This window comes from Ranitomeya variabilis, chromosome 8 (assembly GCF_051348905.1).
Source record: "Ranitomeya variabilis isolate aRanVar5 chromosome 8, aRanVar5.hap1, whole genome shotgun sequence".
NCBI lineage: Eukaryota > Metazoa > Chordata > Amphibia > Anura > Dendrobatidae > Ranitomeya > Ranitomeya variabilis.
Genome location: NC_135239.1, coordinates 104,934,088 through 104,956,062, shown reverse-complemented (window position 1 = coordinate 104,956,062; position 21,975 = coordinate 104,934,088).

Sequence of the window (21,975 nt, the reverse complement as noted above, 5' to 3'; positions counted from 1 at the left end):
TTCCTATCTAACCCCCAGTTTTACCAGATTGTGAGGAGTGGCCTAATACATAGCACCCTTAGCTCCCCCTGGAGGCCAGACTGTAAAGTGTATTGGTGTCTGTGATACCTGGTCACGTGAACCCCTTCAGTGCCATCAGACGTACCATAGCCCCCCTTAGCGGCGGAGCATCAGTACTGCAACGACCAGGACTCTGGGGCGCTGCAATGAGAGCCAGAAGGTTGAAGCTCAGATTTATTCAGTTGAGGACAACACCAGGGAGCGGCAAACAGAGTTATTAGGCCCAACCACCATTTAAAAAATAAAAAAAACACTTAATGAGAGCCAGAAGGTTGAAGCTCAGAGTTATTCAGTTGAGGACAACAACAGGGAGCGGCAAACAGAGGTATTAGGCCCCAACCACCAATTTTTTTAAAAAAAAGCACTTAATGAGAGCCAGAAGGTTGAAGCTCAGATTTAGACAGTGGAGGAAAATTTGGATTAGGGACTGCAGACAGACTTAGTAGGCTGTCCCCTGTGGACCATGCATCCACCACATTAACCCATTGTGCCGTAATGGACACGTAAGCTTCCGTGGCCATGCCTACAGGTCCATGCGTCTGTTGTCAGGTGCACCTTTGTACTCACAGATTGCCAGAGTGCATGGACAATGGAGGTGGTGCTGGTGGAGGGCTGGGATGGCTTTTCTTGCAAAAGAAGTGTCGACTGGGTAGCTCGTAGCGTGGGACAGCGTAGTCCATCATGGCTTTTTTAATATTACATAAAATAAAGAAATAGGCTCTATGCACTTTAAAATAGGTTCCAGGGGTACACGGGCAGCATTGGTGTGGTCAGTGGAGGAGGAGGATTGCAAGGAGGGACCGCAGACAGGCTTACTAGGCCTAAAATAAATAAAAATAGGCTCAAGGCAGTTTTAAATCGGTTACATGGATACACAGGCAGCATTGTGGTCAGCGGAGGAGGAGGATTGCAAGGAGGGACCGCAGACAGGCTTACTAGGCCTAAACTAAATAAAAATAGGCTCAAGGCAGTTTTACATCGGTTACATGGATACACAGGCAGCATTGTGGTCAGCGGAGGAGGAGGATTGCAAGGAGGGACCGCAGACAGGCTTACTAGGCCTAAAATAAATAAAAATAGGCTCAAGGCAGTTTTAAATCGGTTACATGGATACACAGGCAGCATTGTGGTCAGCGGAGGAGGAGGATTGCAAGGAGGGACCGCAGACAGGCTTACTAGGCCTAAACTAAATAAAAATAGGCTCAAGGCAGTTTTACATCGGTTACATGGATACACAGGCAGCATTGTGGTCAGCGGAGGAGGAGGATTGCAAGGAGGGACCGCAGACAGGCTTACTAGGCCTAAAATAAATAAAAATAGGCTCAAGGCAGTTTTACATCGGTTACATGGATACACAGGCAGCATTGTGGTCAGCGGAGGAGGAGGATTGCAAGGAGGGACCGCAGACAGGCTTACTAGGCCTAAAATAAATAAAAATAGGCTCTACGCAGTTTTAAATAGGTTACATGGATACACAGGCAGCATTGTGGTCAGTGGAGGAGGATTGCAAGGAGTGTCTGACACAGTTAGTACTCACAAAAAATAAATAGATGTTAATGTCTCGCAAAACAACAACAACAAAAAAAAAAAGTGTGGCATACTTAGGTACAGGGGTGGGCTCATCTGCTGAGTTTCTGACATAGTAATTTGGCAGTAAGTATTTACTGGTGTCAATATAGGACACTGACCCAGACTACTTTAACTAGCATCATAGATGTCAACAAATTGGTATTGTCAGTGCCAGGCATTGAATGATGTCAGCGCATAGACTAAACATTGGTGGAGCTGTGAGAGATAAGTTTATACGTGGTAGAGCACAGTTTGAGCTGGGGGGGGGGTGAACTCTCTTGTGGCCGGCGGTACCGTCCCAGGGCCCCTCATGTTACAACGGTGTGTCTGACGTTGGGTGCGCGCCACCACCGCCAGAGACACTTTATTGTACTATGAGGGACCCAGTGGCAGTGCCGTCGACCAAAAGCGGGCACACCCACCTCTTCAGACAAACGGCACTCTAACGGGTGCTTGCGCCAAGTGGCGAGACCACGGCCCCGTGGGGGGAGTTTTCCCATTGAGGGAGGTGTAAACATGTCGTATGCTGGAAAAACAGCTGCTGCAAATTAAGAGATTGGAACACTCAGTAAGACCAGTCCACAAGCAAGACCTTTTTATAGGAAAGCTAGGTGTCAGCCGGGAAAGGTGGGGCAAAATAATTTGAAATTCAGGAGTGGTTCATTTTAATGAAGGTTAGATCATCCACATTTTGGGTAGTCAGACGAGTCCTTTTTTCGGTTAATATTGAACCAGCAGCACTGAATACTCTTTCTGATAGCACACTAGCTGCTGGGCAAGCAAGCTCCTGCAATGCATATTCTGCCAATTCAGGCCAGGTGTCTAATTTGGATGCCCAGTAATCAAATGGGAATGACGGTTGAGGGAGAACATCGATAAGGGATGAAAAATAGTTAGTAACCATACTGGACAAATGTTGTCTCCTGTCACTTTGAATAGATGCTGCAGTACCTGTCCTGTCTGCGGTCATTGCAAAATCGCTCCACAACCTGGTCAGAAAACCCCTCTGTCCAACGCCACTTCTGATTTGTGCACCTCTAACACCTCTGCCCTGTACCCCCCTGCAGCTCGTGTGAGAACCATCACCGGCGCTGTGTGCTGGGAATGCCTGAATCAAACGGTCTACAAGAGTAGCTTGTTTGGTTGCTAATATTTATTTGAGGTTCTCATGTGGCATAATATTTTGCAATTTGCCTTTATAGCGAGGGTCAAGGATGCAGGCCAACCAGTAATCGTCATCGCTCATCATTTTAATAATGCGTGGGTCCCTTTTGAGGATACGTAAGGCATAATCCGCCATGTGGGCCAAAGTTCCAGTTGTCAAATCTGTGGTTGTGCTGGTTTGAGGGGCAGTTACAGGCAAATCTACGTCACTTTTCTCCCTTAAAAAAACAGAACCCGGCCTTGCAACGCCACTAATTTCTGTTGGCCCAGGAGAAGCTTCCTCATTAAAAAAGTACTCATCCCCATCATCCTCCTCGTCCTCCTCCTCCTCTTCGCCCGTTACCGCATCCTCTACACGGCCCTGACCAGACAATGGCTGACTGTTATCAAGGCTTTCCTCTTCCTCGGCTGCAGACGCCTGCTCCTTTATGTGCGTCAAACTTTGCATCAGCAGACGCATTAGGGGGATGCTCATGCTTATTATGGCGTTGTCTGCACTAACCAGCCATGTGCATTCCTCAAAACACTGAAGGACTTGACACAGGTCTTGTAGCTTCGACCACTGCACACCTGACAACTCCATGTCTGCCATCCAACTGCCTGCCCGTGTATGTGTATCCTCCCACAAAAACATAACAGCACGCCTCTGTTCGCACAGGCTCTGAAGCATGTGCAGTGTGGAGTTCCACGTTGTTGCAACGTCGATGATTAGGCGATGCTGGGGAAGGTTCAAAGACCGCTGATAGTTCTGCATATGCAGCGCCCCAGAGTCCTGGTCGTTGCAGTAGCATGGTTCAGCCACTAAGGGGGGCCATGCTGCGTTCGATGGCACGGAAGGAGTTCTCTGAGCAGGTATCACAGTCACCAATACATTTCACAGCTGGGCCTCCGGGGGGAGCTAAGGGTGCTATTCATTAGGCCACTCCCCACCATAGTGGGTAAACTGGGGGTCAGGCAGGAAGTTAGAGAGAACGCTGACGGGATTGAACGGAGCAACACCTGGTGGCAGAGGGTGTTGCGAAGGGAGAGACTGTAGGGTCTCTGCCAGGGGTGGGACCCTGGCAGAGGCTTGGCATGGAAAGAACGTAAAGGGACCGTGCCTGCTCAGCATAGCGGCGGTGCCCAAGGAAGGACTAAGAAGCGAGATAGATTGTGCTGAGTGAGAAACGAAATCAAGCAAAAGGAGATACCAGTGAGGGTTGTGCTGAAAGAGGCAGCACCTTACTGAGGCGCACTACCGGTGGCCGGAACGCCGAGGAGGTAAAGAGTTTCAAGCCATACCTCAGACCTACGGCAGGGCAGTTAGCTTGAGGCGGACTGTCTCACGCATCACCCAGGAAGGCAAAGGGGGGTACCAACAGGAGAGGGGCGCAGATAGAGTCCCGGAAGATCTCCGAGCCTCCCCGTCATACGGGTGCGTTCCTACCATAGTATCTGGAGGGACGAGGAAGATCATTGCGAATTAAGTTGTTGTGAGGGAACACGAGAAACAGACACAACAGTTGTGGGGTACTTTCCGTAAGCACAGCAGGGAAGGACTGCAACACATAGCGCTAGAAGGAAGGCACCGATTTCCACCTGCAAGGAGAGCTCTGGAAGTGCCATTGGACCGGCCGGACTTGCGCAGCCTGGTGAGCCGTATTCCGGACTGAGGACCCAGAGAGCTTCAGTAAAGAGGTAAAGAGACTGCAACCTGGTGTCCTCGTTATTTACCGCGACCTGCACCCCACAACTGCACCGCTACATCGCTACCATTACAACATCACTTATTGCACCGGACGTTCCCCACTGACGGACAGGGCCACGGACCGGGTCTAGCTACCGTGACAACCCCAGGACTGAGACCTAGAGGCCCGGCTCCGGGTACCCCTCGGCCCTGCGGCGGTGTGGGGGCGCTCCAACTTGGCGTCACGAACAGGATCTACTTAAGCCTGAAGAATCAGGTCATGTGTGCCTAGAGACTGTGATTTACTGTGCTTGGACTGTACTTTATTGTAAGACTGTGCTGCGCCATTAGCCGCCAAAAGTTCCCGCCAAAAGGCGCCGCCATTGCTACACCCAAGGAGAAGGAGGGCGTGTTATGGGCGGAGACTCCCAGTGTGGCGCGAGAAATGGCTACCGCCCCCTGCACTTCTGGCTGCAGAGGAATGACCTGCCCCAAAGCAGAAGAGAAACACCCCCTGAGATGCAACGGCGGGAAGCGGGTGATGGAGAAGCCCGACCTCAGAGAAATGGCGGAGTCAGGTGCATGCACTGCCACCGACTATCAGGCAGCGATGATGAACGGCGAGTGCCTGAGCGAGGAAGAAGTGGTTCAGGCCTGCCCTTCTTCACCGGAGATGGACCGGAAGCCTGCGGATCCGACAGCGGAGCTATGTCCACCAATCCCGACCTTGGAGTTAGAGGAGGAGGAACCACTGCAGGCGGAGCGGAATCCGAGCATCCCATTGGCGGGGCCCCGGTCCGGGCTGCAGCCGATTCCAACGTCCTTGTTAACGGACCGGAGCGACACTGATGGAACCACATTAGACGCAGGTATGGCCGACGCCCCTGCTCCCCTTCACGAGCCCGCTTCCATGGCCCACCTCCATCGCAGTAGGGAGCGACTTATCTCGGCAGGGCTAATGGTGCTATCCCCCGACGACCTGGGGAGGATGGTGCCACCGCTGTCGATTGGAGTGGGGGAGCCTGTGGATGTGAGTTTAGATGGAGTAGTTCTTCGGTGGGACACCCCCTGGTTTAGAGCAGATGGATCCCGGGAGAACGGGTCCACTCTTGCGGTGCTTACATGGGAACAATATAGACAGTGCTTGATTCTGCAGTGGAAAGGACGGAAAGGAGCCGAGTCGATGGGCCCAACGAAAGTACAACAACCCCCCCCGGCATGGGATGACAGAGACGCGGTAAGGCGGGGCACTGTGTTGGCCTACCATGTAAAAAGGGGGTGGGGCCTCATACACGAACCGGGACTGGATACTGATGTTTTCGTTGCGCACTGTAACGTGAGGGCTCCCTGTTGTGGCCGAAGTGGAGAACCGTTACAAAAGGGGGATCCAGTGACCTACAGCCGCCACTTGAACCCACTCGGGTGGTATGCACGAAATGTTCGGCGGTGTATGTCTGGGCCTGCGGCACCTGCAGCCCCAGATCTGGTCCCGGGAGCGCCTGAACTTGTCACTATCGCGACGGTACGCCTAGTGGCAGCCCCGGAGTTGGCCAGTCGAGTCCATCTGCATGTTCGAACCGAGGACACTGGCGCTGTAGTGACCGGGGTCCAAGAACCAAAGCCACCGGAAGGAGAATAAACCTCGATACCATGGAAAATGTAAATAGTTACTGTTTGTCTTTTATTCCTTTTAAGTTGCTGCTAAACCCGCCCAGGGTTAATGGATCCCTCTGTTCACCCGGGATCCTCTTTGTTTGTTTTCCTTTCCTAAAATTTTTGCACAAGTTTAAAGAACTGCAGAAATCATGGACTGTGCATGATTCGAACTTCCCTTGTAAATAGTTTGCACCTTCTTAAAGGTGCTCCCTACTGGTTTTAGCCAAAGACACTTTGCGAAGATATTTGCCCTATTTGTTTGAGCCAAAGACACTTTGCGAAGAAACTGTTCCTACTGGTCCTAGTTAAAGACACTTTGTGAAGATACCGGACCGGAACTTTGCATGGGACTGGTAGGCTGAGAAGACGAGCTACCTCAGAGAGACTTGGTCTCCTCTTAAAGGGGATGTGAGAAACTGAACTTGAGAGAGATACTGTTGCAGAACAGTAATGCCATAATGATGCCTTGAAAAGAAATGTAACTGTTTTACATGCTAAGTTATATGTGTTGAATTTGTTAAAATGTGAAATTTGAATAATGTTTTGAAGACAGGAAAGATGCAGAGAGCCCGTAGGGGTAGAAGTAGAGGTCTGCACAGTTGAAAGTAAGAGAAGTAATAATGAGGGTGAGGATAGAAGGTAAACCCTGCGTCCCCATTGAAAAGTTACTTTATTGCTAAGGACAGAGAGTGAACCCGTAGGGGTTAGAGAGTGAGTCCTTAAAGGGGCCGAGTAGAGCTGGCTCAGAGTTCTTCAACCGAAAGGAATGTTATGTCTATACTGTGTATAGTAGCGAAAGGCAGTAGGCCCTGGCTGAACAGGGCGGTCCTGTAGAAGAAAGGAGAGGCAGTAGGCCTGGTGCCGTAGGGACAGGCGGTCCTGCAGGTTCACAAGAAGGAGAATGTAAAGTTGAAATGCCTTATAATGTGATTATAGGAAGGCCTTTGATAGACTAAGAGTGTGAGTTTCTTAAAGGCAATGTTAAGTTATTATTTCAAAAATTGCACTAAATAGAATACCCGGTTGGGTAACAGAAGTTATTTATACTCTGTAAATTATAAGGTTAGTTATGTTTGTAACGTTACAAGTGTCCTCACCTCCCATAAAGGGAAGCCTACTTAAGTATACTTATTGTTATTTGCACTCAACAAAATTGTATGTCTTTTTGCTAACCTGTATTGTTGTTTTTCTTCCCAGTCCCGGAGTACTGTGTTTAACCAGGGGGGAGTGCAGCGCCCCAGAGTCCTGGTCGTTGCAGTAGCATGGTTCAGCCACTAAGGGGGGCCATGCTGCGTTCGATGGCACGGAAGGAGTTCTCTGAGCAGGTATCACAGTCACCAATACATTTCACAGCTGGGCCTCCGGGGGGAGCTAAGGGTGCTATTCATTAGGCCACTCCCCACCATAGTGGGTAAACTGGGGGTCAGGCAGGAAGTTAGAGAGAACGCTGACGGGATTGAACGGAGCAACACCTGGTGGCAGAGGGTGTTGCGAAGGGAGAGACTGTAGGGTCTCTGCCAGGGGTGGGACCCTGCCAGAGGCTTGGCATGGAAAGAACGTAAAGGGACCGTGCCTGCTCAGCATAGCGGCGGTGCCCAAGGAAGGACTAAGAAGCGAGATAGATTGTGCTGAGTGAGAAACGAAATCAAGCGAAAGGAGATACCAGTGAGGGTTGTGCTGAAAGAGGCAGCACCTTACTGAGGCGCACTACCGGTGGCCGGAACGCCGAGGAGGTAAAGAGTTTCAAGCCATACCTCAGACCTACGGCAGGGCAGTTAGCTTGAGGCGGACTGTCTCACGCATCACCCAGGAAGGCAAAGGGGGGTACCAACAGGAGAGGGGCGCAGATAGAGTCCCGGAAGATCTCCGAGCCTCCCCGTCATACGGGTGCGTTCCTACCATAGTATCTGGAGGGACGAGGAAGATCATTGCGAATTAAGTTGTTGTGAGGGAACACGAGAAACAGACACAACAGTTGTGGGGTACTTTCCGTAAGCACAGCAGGGAAGGACTGCAACACATAGCGCTAGAAGGAAGGCACCGATTTCCACCTGCAAGGAGAGCTCTGGAAGTGCCATTGGACCGGCCGGACTTGCGCAGCCTGGTGAGCCGTATTCCGGACTGAGGACCCAGAGAGCTTCAGTAAAGAGGTAAAGAGACTGCAACCTGGTGTCCTCGTTATTTACCGCGACCTGCACCCCACAACTGCACCGCTACATCGCTACCATTACAACATCACTTATTGCACCGGACGTTCCCCACTGACGGACAGGGCCACAGACCGGGTCTAGCTACCGTGACAACCCCAGGACTGAGACCTAGAGGCCCGGCTCCGGGTACCCCTCGGCCCTGCGGCGGTGTGGGGGCGCTCCACATACAGCTGGAGTGTACGGGCGAACGGCGGATATGCGAGCAAAGTCTGCGCACTTTGAGGAGCAGGTCGGGTAACCCCGGATAACTTTTCAGGAAGCACTGCACCACCAGGTTTAAGGTGTGAGCCAGGCAAGGAATGTGTTTCAGTTGGGAAAGGGCTATGGCAGCCATGAAATTCCTTCCGTTATCACTCACTACCTTGCCTGCCTCAAGATGTACAGTGCCCAGCCATGACTGAGTTTCTTTCTGCAAGAACTCGGACAGAACTTCCGCGATGTGTCTGTTGTCGCCCAAACACTTCATTGCCAATACAGCCTGCTGATGCTTGCCACTAGCTGTCCCATAATGGCACACCTGGTGTGCAACAGTGGCAGCTGCAGATGGAGTGGATGTGCGACTGCGGTCTGTGGACGAGCTCTCGCTTCTGCAGGAGGAGGAGGAAGAGGGGGAGGGGGGCGAATGCCTACAGCCAACTCTTTCCTTGACCGTGGGCTAGGCAGAACTGTCCCAATATTGCTGTCCCCTGTGGACCCTGCATACACCACATTCACCCAGTGTGCCGTGATGGACACGTAACGTCCCTGGCCATGCCTACTGGTCCATGCATCTGTTGTCAGGTGCACCTTTGTAGTCACAGACTGCCTGAGTGCATGGACGATGCGGTCTTTAACATGCTGTTGGAGGGCTGGGATGGCTTTTCTAGAAAAGAAGTGTCGACTGGGTAGCTCGTAGCATGGTACAGCGTAGTCCATCAGCGCTTTGAAAGATTCGCTTTCAACTAACTGGTAGGGCATCATCTCTAATGAGATTAGTCTAGCAATGTGGGCGTTCAAACCCTGTGTACGCGGATGCGAGGATGAGTACTTCCTTTTCCTAACAAGAGTCTCATGTAGGGTGAGATGGACTGGAGAGCTGGAGATCGTGGAACTAGCGGTGGTGTCGGTGGACATGGGTGACTGAGAGAGGGTTGGAGATGGTATTCTTGCCGGTGCCCTACATGCAGTGTTTCCTACTGCGAACCTGGTGATTCCCTGACTGCTTTGGCCTGGCGACGATAGCTGCACAGATACTGCAGGTGGTGCGGGAAATGGTGGGTTTACAGTGAGGGAAGGGATGTAGCGTTGCTGACTAGCTTCATTGGCCGAGGGTGCTGCAACCTTTAGGGATGTTTGGTAGTTAGTCCAGGCTTGCAAATGCATGGTGGATAAATGTCTATGCATGCAACTTGTATTTAGACTTTTAAGATTCTGACCTCTGCTTAATCATCAGCATCATTTTTGACAGATGACTTTGCGCTGATCATTTGGATGTTGTTTAAAAAAAATGCCAGACTGCACTCTTTCTACTATCGGATACCTTTTCAGGCATTGCAGACTGAGCTTCTTTAACCGGATGGCCACGCTGTCCTCCAACTGGTTTTGGTTTTGCCAAGCGTTTTTGGCCAGATACGAGCCCGGCAGATGGAACCTGTTGTGATGTTGATGCCTGCTGTGGCTCCTCCTCCTCCGCTTCAGAACTACTGCCGCCTGCACCCTGTTCCCCCAATGGCTGCCAATCGGGGTCAACAACTGGGTCATCTATGACCCCCTCTTCTATGTCGTGTGCAACTTCGTCTGTATCACCGTGTAAGCCGGTGGTATAGCGTTCGTGACGGGGCACCATAGTCTCCGCTGGGTTTGATTCTGCCTCACTACACTGCGAGGGCAATGTTCTGGTCTGAGTCAAAGGAACAGCATAGTAATTTGGCTGTGCATCTGTGCACTCCATGTCCAATTCAACTTCTAATGGGCATGGCCTGTTAACTGTTTCACTGTCTAACCCAGGAACGGTATGTGTAAAGAGCTCTATGGAGTAACCTGTTGGGTCGACTGACGCATCCTTCACTGTTGTTCTGGGTGAAGGACACAAGGAAGCGACTTGTTCCTGACCGGGAGCATCCACTGACGATGCACTGCTCTGACATTTGGCACTTTCCGAGGAGGAGGCGAAAGAGCTAGAGGCAGAGGCAGCAATGAAAGCCAAAACTTGTTCCTCCTGCTCCGGCTTCAAAAGTGGTTTTCCTACTCCCAGAAAAGAGAGCGTTCGAGGCCTTGTGTAGCCAGACAACGAACCTGGCTCAACAACTCGAGACTTAGGTGCTGTACTGCTTTTACCACGACCACCTGATGCTCCACCACCACTACCATCATTACCAGCTGACAATGACCGCCCACGTCCACGACCTCTTCCACTAGACTTCCTCATTGTTTGCAAAACGTAACCAAAGTAACGGTATTTGTTACTGTAAAACAACTTATAAGGTGAACTCAAACTTCTGTAGGATTTATATATACCTTTATAGGTGCCTGACACTGAAAGGAAAATCAGGCCCAATGTTACACACTAGGTTTTCTGTGCCCCAATAATTTGAGACTGATGGCACACACAGGACCGGCACTCAAGCAGAAATGCCAATCTTAATCTCCCACTATTTTTTTTTTTCAGGGAGAATTTAAAAATAAAAAAAATGTGCCAGTATTACACACTGGTTTTCGGTGGCACACAATGAGAGACAGATGCCACACACAGGACTTGCACAGAGGCAGACTTGCCAATCTTTATCTCCCACTATTAATTTTTTTTTTTTTACAGGGAGAATTTACCCCCCCCAAAAAAATGGCCCAATATTACACACTGGTTTTCAGTGGCACACAATGAGAGACAAATGCCACACACAGGACTTGCACAGAGGCAGACTTGCCAATCTTTATCTCCCACTATTAATTTTTTTTTTAACAGGGAGAATTTACCCCCCCCAAAAAAAATGGCCCAGTATTACACACTGGTTTTCGGTGGCACAGAATGAGAGACAGATGCCACACACAGGACTGGCACAGAGGCAGACTTGCCAATCTTTATCTCCCACTATTAATTTTTTTTAACAGGGAGAATTTACCCCCCCCAAAAAAATGGCCCAGTATTACACACTGGTTTTCGGTGGCACACAAGGAGAGACAGATGCCACACACAGGACTTGCACAGAGGCAGACTTGCCAATCTTTATCTCCCACTATTATTTTTTTTTTTTACAGGGAGAATTTACCCCCCCCAAAAAATGGCCCAATATTACACACTGGTTTTCGGTGGCACACAATGAGAGACAGATGCCACACACAGCACAGGCACAGAGGCAGACTTGCCAATCTTTATCTCCCACTATTTATTTATTTTTTTTTCAGGGAGAATTTACCCCCCCCAAAAAATGGCCCAATATTACACACTGGTTTTCGGTGGCACACAATGAGAGACAGATGCCACACACAGCACAGGCACAGAGGCAGACTTGCCAATCTTTATCTCCCACTATTTATTTTTTTTTTCAGGGAGAATTAAAAAAAAACAAACAAAAAAAAACCAATATTACACACTAGGTTTTCTGTGGCACACAATGAGAGACAGATGCCACACACAGCACTGGCACAGAGGCAGACTTGCCAATCTTTATCTCCCTGCAGTAATCTCAGAAAAGTATGGCAGGCAGCTATAAAAAGGACTGCTGCACACAAAAGTGTGGACAAACAAACAAGATAGCTGTGCAGAAAGGAAGGAACAACAGGATTTGTGCTTTGAAAAAAGCAGTTGATTTGCACAGCGGCGTACACACACAGCAACGCAGCTATCAGGGAGCCTTCTAGGGCAGCCCAATGAGCTACAGCGCTGAGGAAAAAAAAATGTAGCTTCCACTGTCCTGCAAACAAAAGGTGGTGTTGGACAGTGGAAATCGCTACAGCACAAGCGGTTTGGGGGTGAATGTACCCTGCCTAACGCTCTCCCTGCTTCTGACAAAGTGGCAGCAACCTCTCCCTACGCTCAGATCAGCAGCAGTAAGATGGCGGTCGGTGGGAACGCCCCTTTATAGCCCCTGTGACGCCGCAGAAAGCAAGCCAATCACTGCAATGCCCTTCTCTAAGATGGTGGGGACGGAGATCTATGTCATCACGCTGCCCACACTCTGCGTCCACCTTCATTGGCTGAGAAATGGCGCTTTTAGCGTCATTGAAACGCGACTTTGGCGCGAAAGTCGCGTACCGCATGGCCGACCCCACACAAGGATTGGGTCGGGTTTCATGAGACGCTGACTTTGCCAAAAGTCGGCGACTTATGAAAATGAACGATCCGTTTCGCTCAACCCTAGTTATTAAGACTGAGTGCACGCTAAAATCCTCTCTAATAGCTTACCATTACTAACAGCAGTCATATTTGCCTAGTATTAGATGTGTTTTTGGTGCCTGGTTTATAGCCTGTGCAACCTATTGAGAATTTGCTCTTTCAAGTCATGCATACTTTTTATATTATTTCAGTTTTCCATTAAACGGATGAGCCATTCTTAGCCGCATGATAGCTGTTAACTACCTGATATTGAGAAGAGTTGCTGTCTACTTGGCTCTAGTCCATGTTTTCATCTTAATGATCTGTGTTTTGGAACTTTCCACTCTATGTTTCTGGGCATTATGCCTTGCTTGGTCAGAGTCTCGATTTTGTTCTTTTCTTCTTTTCTATTTTACTTTTAATCCAGACAATTGTCTACAATGAATTGTTACTCACCCTTTACAATAGTATTGGAGTTCTCTGGCCATTAAGTGCTGGTTCTGCTTTTTTCAGCTGTCACTTTCTTTTATATCCTGAAATCAATGTTACACCAGTACACATCCTATGATGCCATTATTATTATTTATTGTGAACAGTGAAACAGCATAAAGCTTTAAAGTGGTTGATTCATTTGTTTATTTGTTTGTTTTTGTAGGGGGCAGAACCCATTTATAAGAAGACATGTAGGATAGTATTCTCATTTAAATATAATAGGATGTGGTGGCCCTTGATGGTAGACTATTTCCCCACTCGGGAGTGGTGAAAGTGAAAGCAGGTATCAAGATGCAGTAACAGTCGGAGGCAGAGCAAGGTTTAATGGAGGGATTTAATATAACCTCGTTACTCCACGCAAGGAGAGGGTATATGGTAGGTAGGATAATGAAACTGTGCATGATAAACTTAGGTACAAAAGGTATGTAGTAAGGTAGGGGAGAGTTCAAAGGAATCAGACTTATCGGTCCGGCGTTGATGAGGAGCAGTCTCTGAGATGATGGCGATGGCGTCCCGGCCTGGACGCTTGAAGAACCTGGTGTCGTCCTGGTGCAGAAGGGGTCTTGGATTCCGTCATCGTCGGTGGTCCTGGGCTGTCTGGTCACAGGTCCTGGGTCCAGAAGAAGATTAACTAAAAGGGGAATAATCCTTTCCTTTAAGCGCCGACACAGCATGGGAGTATACAGGAGCAGGTATGTCAGGCAACCACACTCTGACAGCTGCCTGGTCATCCCATCTGGGAGTGTGCCCAATGCAGTCTGGTCGTAAGGAGGGATCACTCACGCTCAGTGATATCACGGGAGTCAGCACTGTCAACGATCTCTGGAAGCATCTCCGCCTGAAGTCTCCAGTAAGTTTCCGTAGGCCACTCTGGCTTGGGCCTACATTTTCCTGACTGTGCAGTGCAGGAGAGCTCACAATAATCCCCTGCACATGACAGCTTCCCGCCACTACTGAACTTGTTCCCACGCACTGCCGCCCTTTTATGCTCTCCACGCCCCCAGGTCTCAAGTTCAAAGGTCTTTCTGGAGAACTGAACTCTCCCCCCTGCAACTCGGTTCTGGACTCACCCATACAAGGTACGTTGAGGCCGGCTCTCCTCCTTACATTCCCCCTTCCTTTGTGCTCGCCATTCCACGGGCAAGATTTCTTGCAGTAGGCATTTGCATTCTCCTATTCCTTTCACAATTTGTCGCCAGATGAAATGTTCCTGATCAAAATGGTTAGGGGTTTTTCCTGTGGTTGAGTGTTCAGACCGACGTAAACTGGGAGTCTCCGTCGAGTCTTGGAAGGTGGTTGGATTTGATTGTGCCAACAGGGCTGGGGACATGCCCGATTCAGGTAGAACAGTCATTTCTGGAACTAAAGGAGCCTCAGGAGTCTCAGTTGTCCGTTCTTCTCTCTCTCCCACTGGCATTTGTTCAGCACGTTCGCAAGCTCTGTTGCCCTGAGGGTAACAAGGGGTTGTCCGCAACTTCTCAATCTGGTATAAACGATGCAGCTCTTCCATCACTTTCCCCAGAAAGCAGGCTCCCTGATCTGAATGTATTCTCTTCGGGAAAGCTCTCTGTTCTTGAGGCTTGGACAGCTCACAGATCCTGCACTGCTGGCACACCTGTTCAACTGCCGTCTTCAGTAGGGGATGATAAACTCTTTTTTGCAACCAGTATAGGGTTTTCCCAGGACCAAAATGTGCTCCTTTTTCATGCACCTCTTTTGCTACTTCGTACACAAGTGTTTCTGGGATCACCACCTGTCAGACAATGGACAAAGCCCTCTGAGGCTGGATTTTCCTGTACAGGAGCCCATCTTTCAGATATAACCTTTCCCATTGCCGAAGTATTTACAGGACCCCGGTAGTCAGACCTTCTCTCTCGCTCTTGCTGGGCAGTTGTTGAGCCACCCCAAACCGGATCTGTGCAAGTTCTCCATCTTCTTTTTGATCCTTACCCATTCATCACAAGGCTGCCTCAGTATACTTTTCGAGACATCCACCTGTACCTGGTCCTGCGTTGCTGCCAACATCCTGGCAGTACCCCGGAAGACAGGAATTTCCTCATCCTCAAGTTCATCATCCCGATTGGGACCGGGCTTTTCGTGTGTGACTTTAGATAATGTGTCTGCATGGGTGTTTTCGGCTCCTCAACTGTAAGCAATTTTTTATCAATATTTTGCCATCCTTGCTACCCAGCGCTGTTCTAAGGCCCCTAATTTTGCATTCTCCAGATGAGCCAACGGGTTATTGTCAGTATGTACTAGCACTTCGGACCCTGCCAAGTATTCCACAAATTTCTCTGTCATAGCCCACAACAGTGCCAGTAGCTCCAACTTGAATGAGCTGTAATTGTCTGGATTTCTTCGGAGTCATGGAGGGAGCGACTCACATATGCAATTGCAGCGTCCCAGAGTCCTGGTCGTTGCAGTACCGTTGCTCCGCCACTAAGGGGGGCTATGGTACGTCTGATGGCACTGAAGGAGTTCATCTGACCAGGTATCACAGACACCAATACATTTCACAGTCTGGCCTCCAGGGGGAGCTAAGGGTTCTATTTATTAGGCCACTCCTCACAATCTGGTAAAACTGGGGGTTAGGCAGGAAGTTAGAGAAGAAAGCTGACTGGGTTGGAACCAGGCAACACCTTGTGGCAGAGGGTGGTGTAGGGGAAGATTCAGAGGGGTCCCTGTCAGGGGTGGGATCCTGACAGAGGCCTAGCAACCTGAGAGAACGTTACGGGACCGCGCCTGCACGATATAGCGGCGGTACCCCAAGAAAGGACAAGAAGCGAGGTATATTGTGCTGAGTGAGAAACGAGATCAACGCAACAAGGGGAATACCAGTAGGAGTCGTGCTGTAAGACGAGGCAACATCCTACTGAGGCGCATAACCGGTGGCCGGAACGCCGAGGAAGTATAGAGCTCCAAGCCAAACTTCAAACATACGGCAGGACAGTCAGTTATAGGCGGGCTGTCTCACCCAACTGACCTAGGAAGACACAGGGGGGTAACAACAGGAGTGGGGCGACGCTAGAGTCCCGGAAGAGCTCCGAGCCTCCCTGTCATACGGGTGCGTCCTAACCATAAGATCTGGGGGACGTGGAAGAACATCAGAATCGAGTTGTGAGGGAACACGAGAAACAGACACAACAGTTGTGAGGACTATCCCGTGGTGCTCAGCAGGGAAGTACTACAACACACAAGCGCTAGCAGGTAGGCACAGATTTCCACCTGCAAAGGGAACTCTGGATGTGCCATCGGACCGACCAGGCTTGCGCAGCCCGGTTAACCGTATTCCGGATTGAGGACCCTGAAGCCTTCAGTAAAGAGGTAAATAGACTGCAACCTGGTGTCCTCGTTATTTACTGCACCGCGCTACCACCACCATTTACACCTATTATTTGGGCGCCCCTCAGCAGGGTCACGGGCCGGGCCTAGCCACCGTGACAACCCCAGAGCAGAAACTCACAGGCCCGGTACCGGGTACCCCTCGGCCCTGCAACAGTGGGGGCGCTGCAAAACTTGGCGTCACGAACAGGATCTACTTAAGCCTGAAGAATCGGGTCATGTGTGCCTTGGAACTGTGATTTATTATACTTGGACTGTGACTTATTGCAAAGACTGTGTATTGCCACTTGCCGCCAGAAGTTCCCGCTAAAACCGCCGCCATTACAGCGCCGAGGAGAGCGCAGGAGAAGAAGAGGGGCGTGGAGTGGGCGTAGACAAGCTGAAGAGCGCGAAAGACAATGGCCGTCCAGTCTAAATATTTTGGCCCTTTGAGGACGTGTCCGTCAGCAGCCGAGATCCGCCTCCTGATCCTCAATGGTGGGCAGAGACAAAGAAAGCGAAACCGCCCACGAAGGAGAGAGCGGGAAAAGGACCAGGAAGAAGAAGTCAGCGACATGGAGGACGCCATGGCCAGCCACCCAGAGCCGGAGCTTGGGGTAGGAGCAGAGGACTCCCCCAGCTACCCGGAGGGGCACCGCAACCAGGCCTCCACCGCTGATATTGACTTCCTGCAGGCCGGAGGGGATGAGTTCAGCGACCAACTCCAGCGGACGCAGCTGAGCACTGAGGCCGGGTGGGAGAAGACCTTCATCGGGAGCCTCACCAGACATCTGTCGGCAGCCTCGTCTGGTCCGGAGCAGGAAAGAAGTTCCAGCGCTCCGGAGCCAGGAAGCAAGGCCCTGCCGGAAAGCGAGGTGCTGCAAACGGAGATGACAACGCCGCAGCGCAGGGCCCTGCAACCAGCGTTCCAGATCCCAGCGGGGACGGAGCAGATCGGCACCGGAGGAACCGCATCTGAAGCAGGTATGAAGGACGACCCTGCCCTGACGACCGACACCACTCCAGTGACTGCTAGTGCCACAGCTGCTGACTCCGTTCCAGTGACTGATCTTGCAGCAGCCGCTACCTCTGCTGCAGCAAATGCCCATACTCAAGCTGCGCAGACCTCCATCGCTGCGCATGACTTTACCGTACATGAAAGACGGATTAACGGCATTTGTCCAGCACTGGGTGTAACCCTGGACCTCACTTTTCCCAGGCCAAGAAGGGTTAAGTGCCAGGTGCAGCCCTGGAAGCCGTCCAACTAAACCTCGGAAACCTGAACCTGTAAATAGTTAACTGTTTGTTTTCCTGCTTTTTGCTGCTTTAAAACCGACTAGGGTAAACTCTTAAAGGGATCCCTTAGTTTACCCGGGATCCCTTCCTCTGCTTTTGCTTTTGTTTCCTGTTTTATCATTGTTGAAAAGAACTGCTGGATCATGAACAATGCATGATTACAAACTTTTTGTACATAGTTTGCACCTTCTTAAAGGTGCTCTCTACTGGTTTTACATAAGGAAAGGACTCTTTGCGAAGACACTGCTCTTGGAACCAGCACCGGAGTCTTTACTGCGAACGGACTTGCAGCTTGAGAAGTTGCACTACCTCATAGAGACTTGGTCCCCTCTTAAAGGGGATGTTCACATATTGCACTTATGAACAGTGTTGCCTTAAGATGGTTAAATGGCAATAATGTCTTGAAAGAAGAAGTTAAATGTAGCTAACCAGTTGATTGTAAGAAATGTTAGTAATGTGCTCTGAAATAAAGTCCTGTAAAGGTGAAAGCTAGAAGAAAGATGCAGCAGACCCGTAGGGGTAGACATAGCGTCCTGCATACATGTCAGTAAGAAAGTAATGAAGGAAGTTTAATGTTTTATTTAATAGAAAATGTTTAATAATGTGCTAGAAAATGAGGACAGGAAATGAACCCGTAGGGGTTAGTGGTGAGTCCTCTTAGGAGCCATACAGAGATGGCTCAGTAATCTTGAACTGAAAGATGGATGATATGTTCTATACTGTGTATAGTAGTAGAAAGACAGTAGGCCCGGGCGGAAAGGGGTGGTCCTGTAACAGAAAGGAAAGGCAGTAGGTCTGGAGCAGTTAGGACAGGCGGTCCTGTCAATGTAAAGAAGGAGAATGCATAAAAGTTTATTAGCCTTATATGTGATATAAGAAGGTCTTTAGTGGATCCAGCGAGTACGTCCTTAAAGGCAATGTTAAATTATTGTTCAAAGATTTTGCACTTAGTAGAATACCCGGTTGGGTAAGAAAAGTTATTTAAAATATTTAACCATGTTTGTAACGTTCAAGTGTCCTCACCTCCCATAAAGGGAAGCTCTGTTAAAAAGTTTACTTGTACTTGCATTTTCAAAATTGTATGTCTTTTTGCCGACATGTATTGTTGTTTTCTTCCCAGTCCAGGAGTACTGGATTTAACCGGGGGGGAGTGCAGCGCCCCAGAGTCCTGGTCGTTGCAGTACCGTTGCTCCGCCACTAAGGGGGGCTATGGTACGTCTGATGGCACTGAAGGAGTTCATCTGACCAGGTATCACAGACACCAATACATTTCACAGTCTGGCCTCCAGGGGGAGCTAAGGGTTCTATTTATTAGGCCACTCCTCACAATCTGGTAAAACTGGGGGTTAGGCAGGAAGTTAGAGAAGAAAGCTGACTGGGTTGGAACAGGCAACACCTTGTGGCAGAGGGTGGTGTAGGCGAAGATTCAGAGGGGTCCCTGTCAGGGGTGGGATCCTGACAGAGGCCTAGCAACCTGAGAGAACGTTACGGGACCGCGCCTGCACGATATAGCGGCGGTACCCCAAGAAAGGACAAGAAGCGAGGTATATTGTGCTGAGTGAGAAACGAGATCAACGCAACAAGGGGAATACCAGTAGGAGTCGTGCTGTAAGACGAGGCAACATCCTACTGAGGCGCATAACCGGTGGCCGGAACGCCGAGGAAGTATAGAGCTCCAAGCCAAACTTCAAACCTACGGCAGGACAGTCAGTTATAGGCGGGCTGTCTCACCCAACTGACCTAGGAAGACACAGGGGGGTAACAACAGGAGTGGGGCGACACTAGAGTCCCGGAAGAGCTCCGAGCCTCATACGGGTGCGTCCTAACCATAAGATCTGGGGGACGTGGAAGAACATCAGAATCGAGTTGTGAGGGAACACGAGAAACAGACACAACAGTTGTGAGGACTATCCCGTGGTGCTCAGCAGGGAAGGACTACAACACACAAGCGCTAGCAGGTAGGCACAGATTTCCACCTGCAAAGGGAACTCTGGATGTGCATTCAGACCGACCAGGCTTGCGCAGCCCGGTTAACCGTATTCCGGATTGAGGACCCTGAAGCCTTCAGTAAAGAGGTAAAGAGACTGCAACCTGGTGTCCTCGTTATTTACTGCACCGCACTACCACCACCATTTACACCTATTATTTGGGCGCCCCTCAGCAGGGTCACGGGCCGGGCCTAGCCACCGTGACAACCCCAGAGCAGAGACTCACAGGCCCGGTACCGGGTACCCCTCGGCCCTGCGACAGTGGGGGCGCTGCAAAACCACCCGTTCTCCTCCATCTGGGATTTGTGACAACACCACTCCTAATTCTTGCAGGCTGCCATCCGTATGAAGAATGAAGGGCTGCAAGAAGTCGGCATAGGCCAGCATGGGTGTGTGACACCCTAGGGTCCTGGTTGTCACAGTGGCATTGCTTTCCTTATGGGAAGAGTGATGTCACGCTTGGAAACGAAGGAAGATGTCTTTCACCAGGCAAACACAAGCATACAATGTGTTCACACTCCAGGCCAGAGGGTGCAGCTCTAAATCCGGATTAAGGGCAACTTCCCTATTGATACATTCTGGTCTGGAGGAAAAGTTAGTTAGCACAGGCGAGTGACAACTGGGGAGAACAGCTGCAATTGGGCAATCTCCTTATGAAGCGCAGATGCCGGTAGCAGGAAGACCGAGGTTGTGAGGGACTCCAAGACTTGCAGCAGAAACCGGCAGGACAGCTGAACTACACATAACCTGTCCACCTTAATACCCAGGAGACACAGTGGCGCATAGAGCCCTGGTTGTGACAGAGACCCTGTAAAAAGGCTTGAGCCACCTGTCGTACGGGTTTGTGTTCCACCTTTAAGGAGGACAGAGAGAACTGTGAGGACCTTGCCAGAAGCCATAGGCAGTAAGGGACTACAACACCACCCACCACCGCACTAGTAGGAAGGCTTCTAACTCCACCTGGTAAAGGGGACTCTGAATTTGCTTTCAAGCCAGCCGGACCCTGCCTGTAGTTGTGATCTGGTGCCCTGGACTGTGGCTGCCTGAAGTCTTCAGTAAACCAGGTAAAGAGACTGCAAACCTGTGTCCTCATTCTTTACTGCACTATTCACCATCTTCCATCTACACACCAGGAGCCCTGGGGATATACTTCATCTGTGGGAAGTTATACCATCTAGCTGCCATAACATCACCCCAGTGGACCCCTTTAAGCAGCGTTGATCCCCTCTGACCGAATTTGTACTTTATTCAAAACCCCTTTAGGGACATTTCCTTTAACATGGGTGCCCAGGGCCATGGACCGAGTCATCGCTAACATGACATCCCCCTTTAAGTACCGGACCCGGTACTGAGTACCCCACGGCCCTGACAGGCGACTCAGGTGCTTCCGTCAGGGCAGATTTTACAGTTTGGAATGTCTGCTCCTGCTGCTCTCCCCACTGGATCTCTCGATTCTTTGCTCCAGATGGGACGCCTCTCAACAGTTCCATCAGTGGATTCACGATGTGTGTGAAGTCCTTCACGAACCGTCTGTAGTAGCCAGTTAGTCCCAAAAAGGTCCTTATGTCCTTTACTGTCTTTGGGGTGGGCCAGTCCCGTACCGCTGCAATCTTTTCTGGGGATGGTCTTACCCCTTCAGCCGAAACCATGTGCCCTAGGTACTCAATCTGAGTGCAGAACAGATGGTATTTATAAGGCTGTGTCCTTGGAACCGGCTCAATACTTGCTCTAATCGTCGCAGATGTTCATCAAATGTGCCAGCATAGATGATTATGTCATCCAGATAGATCAGCGTGGCTTCAAAATTCAGGTCCCTCAGACACTTCTCCGTAAGCTGTTTAAAAGTTTCCGGAGCATTTGCCACCCCGAACGGCATTCGGTTAAATTCAAACAGCCCCATCGGTAGTATAAAGGCCGTCTTCGCTTGGTCGTGCTCCGATATTGGTACCTGCCAGTAGCCACTTGCCAAATCCAGTGTGGAGAAATACTTTGAGTGTCCTAGGGCAGAGAGAGACTCTTCTACATGGGGCAGCGGATATGAATCTCGAACGGTACAGGCATTTAACTTGCAATAGTCTACGCAGAATCGGAGGGTTCCGTCTTTTTTCTGGACAAGGACAATCGGAGTGGCCCATGGGCTCTGTCTTTCCCGGATCACGCCGTTCTGCAACATCTGGAAGAGCATCCCTTTCACCTCCTGATATAGTTGTGGAGCAATCTTCTGATAGCGCTCTCTTATGGGTGCTGCTTGCCCTGTTGGGA